Genomic DNA, 4,823 nt, shown 5'->3' with positions numbered 1-4,823 from the left:
CCAGAAAGAGGAATTCAAAAAATACCTTGCCTTGAAAACTTGCGTTACCAATGACGAGGGATGGTGGAACACCCGCCACCCATGTTTAGCCAACACTGCCATATTAAAAGCATAGAGATCACGGAACCCTAACCATTCCCCCACCAAAACCGAGCCATAAGTTGATCTAATTCATTGCAAAATGTCTTCGGAAGAAAGAAACAATTCATCGCATAAGAAGGAAGGGTTTGAGCAACAACCTTGATAAGAAGTTCCTTCCCTGCACTACTTAGAAGCTTACTTTTCCAGTCATTAAGCATTTGCGTCACTCGCTCATTTATATACGAGAAGGTTTTTTTTTATTCCTCCCACACATGTTGGCAACCCCAAATATCTTTCATGTCGTTCCACCAACTAAATACCAAGGAAACCTGATAACATTTATTGATCATATTGAAGCACATTCGCACTAAATGCAACACTACTCTTACCAAAGTTCACTGATTGGCCAGAACTTTGAGAGCAAATATCCAAAATATGTCGTCAGCAAACAAAAGGTGGTGAATCATAGGAGCTTCTCCACACAGCCGAATACCACTCAACTCCCCTGCTTACTCCTTTTGTGCAATGAATGCCGACAGGCTTTCAACATATGATAGAAATAGATATGGAGATAAAGGATCCCCTTGCCAAAGATCACGGGACAAAATCAAATAACCATTCAGCTACCCATTAATTAGAAAGGAATATAACACAAATTTAACACACGCCATCACCATCTTTATTCACTCACTAGCAAACCCCAACTTCACCATTATAGCTTCCAGAAAGCACCACTCCACTCGATCATAAGCTTTACTAAGATCAAGCTTAAGCGCAAAAGAACCCTCCCTGCCACTCCTCTTATTATGCAAACGATGCCCAATCTCCACTGCTACAAGTGAATTATCCGAAATTAATCTTCCCAACAGAAACGCACTCTGATTAGGCAAGATAATCATAGATATCGTACCTTTGAGTTGATTACCAATCATCTTGGCACCAATTTTGTAAAGCACATTACACAAACTAATAGAGTGTAACTGCGACATATCTTACGGCTTGTTCACCTTAAGAACCAAAACAACATGAGTAAAACATATATCGTACCACCTCCATCACCTCCAGACCAACAATATGCCAAAATTGTTGATAAAAAAACAAGGACATGCCATCTAGCCCCAGAGATTTAGATGGGTGCATTAGAAACACAGTCACTTTAATCTCTTCTGCGGAATAAGGTTGTAGCAACACCTTATTCATTTCTGAAGTAACTCTTTGCGAAACAACCCCTAACACCTCTTGGACGACATTAGTGAAAACCCCCCTGTGTCCAGAAATTACGCCTAAAATAGTCCACCACCATGTCTTCTATACCTTTTGGCGAGTCATACCACACCCCATTATTTCCCCACAAACCCTTAATTGTATTCTTTCATCGCCTATTTGAAGCACGGGTATGGAAGAACCTTATATTCCGATCACCTTCCTTCATCCACTAAGTTCTTGCCCTCTGTCGCCAAAAGGTTTCTTCTCAACCAGGCAAATTATCTAACTCATGCATCAACTCTCCCTTACGTTCATGTAGGTTCGGCGAATGAGGGTGCTCAAACAAAACCCTCAATTTATCTCTAACTTTTGCAATCTCTATCTTAGTATTCCCAAATGTAGTACGCTACCACTCTAACAGCGTCACCCTAGTGGCTCTAATTTTATCACACACACGGATCAGTGCCGCACCCCTCCGATGCACACTCCAAATAGCTTTAACGGTGTCTTCACAACTAACAACCTATAACCACATCTTCTTAAAACAAAATCTGGGAGATTTTTTAGGAGTGTCGCCTACCAAATCTCGAATCTCCACCACAATAAGCAAATGGTCTGATTTGGAAAGGTTGAGATGACAAACCCTAGTGTGCGGGAATAACTGTATCCAAGCTTGAGTAGCAAAAGCATAGTCAAAACGACAATGAACCTCATCTTCCCTGTTGTTCGTCCACATGTGTTCACTACCAATAAATCCCAAATCCACCAGTTCACAGCCATGCACCGCCTCCTGAAACCCATTCATCTGACTTTCCTTTCTTCCTGTCCCTCCAAGTTGTTCCGACGTACTCAACACCTCATTGAAATCCCCCACACACAACCATGGAAGAGAACTTTGTCGACTTAGCATTGACATCAATGTCTATGACAAGTGGCACTCTGACGTATTCGGAAATCCATAGAACTAGTAAATCTCCACCAAGTCAAAGAACCCCTAACCCTGCACTCCATATCAATGTGATTTGGATAAGAAGACCTTACCACCAACTCCACTTCCTCTTTCCATAGTAAGCATAGACCCCCGAATGTCCATTACTCGCCACTGTAACCGAATTATAAAATCCCAAACCACTTTTCTTAAACTTCATAGCTTGAGAACTATATTTGGTTTCATATAAGAAAACCGAAAGAGGATGTTGCTACTGGATGGTTTCCAGCAACACCTAAACTGCTCGAGAGTCCTCTAACCCTTAGCAGTTCCAACTTAGGCAATTCATTGTGAACGATGGGGTTGTTCACCGATAAACCCCACCAATGGACTAGAGCACATCTTCTTAGAACTGATATGAACCTTATCTCTAGTATGAACATCCTCATCTCCACACCTCTTACCGCTTATTATCAACCATTCCCCTAACACCAAGGTAACAAACTTCCTCGGGTTAAGGTAAGCACCATGCAAAGTCACCACCACCGCGAGCCAGAACAAGTGGAACTGGCTCAAAAACATGCAACGAAATCCCCCAATGAGACATGACCCCCCAAGACCAAATGGGGCCCTACGCCAACACCATTGTCAACCCCACCTTGATCTGTCCGAAGCCCCGTATCCTCCATCGCGTCATGAACTCCCTCATCCTCTAGAGCCTATGAATTCTCTCCAATACCATCCACATTCATGTCATCTGTATCCTCACCATCTATAGAACAAGGAGCCTGCATCTTCCATCCATTATTGCTCCCATCCTCTAGATCTAACCGAGCAGGTCGAGACTCTTGCACCGATCCTATAGTAGCCTCCAACCCTCAACCACATACTATACGGTGTCCTAAAGTCATGTATAGAACCCCCATTATAATTGGGACAATGAACCCCTTTGTGGTCTAAGAAACCACACAAGAAACAGAAAGCAGGGAGCCGCTCATATTGCAACAGCACTCCCACCAACGTACCTTCATCCGCATCACACAGCCGGACCTGCAACCCTCTCTTAAGTTGCAATGATACGTCAATCCCCACCCTTATTTGCAGAAACTCTCCAACACAACTACCACTAGAGTGATAATCAACCCTCACCACCCTACCAATCGCCATGCCTAATGTTTCCCTCATACGCACAGACATGAGAGATGGAGGAAGCCCATGTATCTGAATCCAAAACCCTTGTTCGTGAAGCGGTACGTTAGCAGGCACATCCAATCCCTTCACCTCAGCGAGCATAAGCAACAATTTCTTAAAAAAACCACGGCTTGCCTCTCAGTACCATTCGCATATCATCCTCCGTATTAAAGGAGAAAATTAATTATAATATGTATTTGGGATAATAAATTAGTTTACTTAATTAATTTGGTAATGTTTAATTAGGTTTGATTTTTTTATTGGGGTGTGCTATCCACACACCCCTTTTTACTTCTCTCACACCCCTTGTTAATTTATGCCCTTTGATCTTCTTCAATTCATCCAATCCGACGGCCCAAAATTAAAAAGGTGTGAGAGAAGTAAAAAGGGGTGTGTGGATATCACATCCCTTTTTTATTTAGATTAAATAAAAATTTTACATTAGATAAAAAGAAAACGGAAAAAAATAAAAAATAAATTAAAATTATGCATTTTGCGCGATGAAAATAGTATTCGTCATGCAACTTGTTTACATTATTAAATTATAAAGTAAACGAAAAAATAAAAAAAATGTAGATTTGCGCGACGAATGATATATTAGTCGCGCAAAGTGTATTTGCACGACGAATACATTATTTGTCACACAAAATCATTCGTCCAAAAGTTAACTTTATAATTTGGATTTAGCTACAAAGGCAGAACTACAATAAAATTGCAGAATCAGCCTCTGCACTCCTCCCTTTCGTTTTTCTTCAATCTGGCATCTGTCACTTCCATTTTCTCTTAATTTCATCATCTAATACTCCCTCCATCTTCTTCTCTAGGTTGACCGACCTATCTTGGTGTGTCTGGTAAGCGTTTTTTTGTTTTTGTTGATGCACAAAATCGAAGGTCTTGGAACAACGTAAATCTGACCGTGAATCTGCAAGAAATGTAAATAACACAAGAGTATCGTGGTTCACCCCAAGGTTTGAGCTACGTCGACACTGATATTGTATTTCTCTGAGAGGTGAGGGAGAGAACCTCTGAATATGAGAGGGGATGTGAGAGGGGGAAGAAGGCTTAAGAAATGGCATCCCCTAATTGTGAGGGTAATGGGTCCTTTTATAGAATAAGGACTCCTCACTTATTACATATTTGCCCTTTCCTTTACCACATAATTACATTCAAGTCCCTCGAGTATTTATACGAGGTCTATATACGAGGCCCTAAATATGGTATAAACAGTAGTCCCCCAAGTCTTCAGTCAAAAGAGTCTTTTGGCTGGAGACTTGAAATTCAGTCCATGTGTGGGCCGAAGTAACTAGATTTTGTTTTGAACTGATGCTCGATAAACGCTCAACTAGAAGTAGCACACGCTGCGGGGCTGCGAGGCTCGTGGCTTATGTTGCCTTGGTTGGCTCGGCTTGTGGCATTT

This window comes from Malus sylvestris, chromosome 11, assembly GCF_916048215.2.
Source record: "Malus sylvestris chromosome 11, drMalSylv7.2, whole genome shotgun sequence".
Taxonomy (NCBI): Eukaryota; Viridiplantae; Streptophyta; class Magnoliopsida; order Rosales; family Rosaceae; genus Malus; species Malus sylvestris.
Note: the sequence above shows the minus strand (reverse complement) of the source record.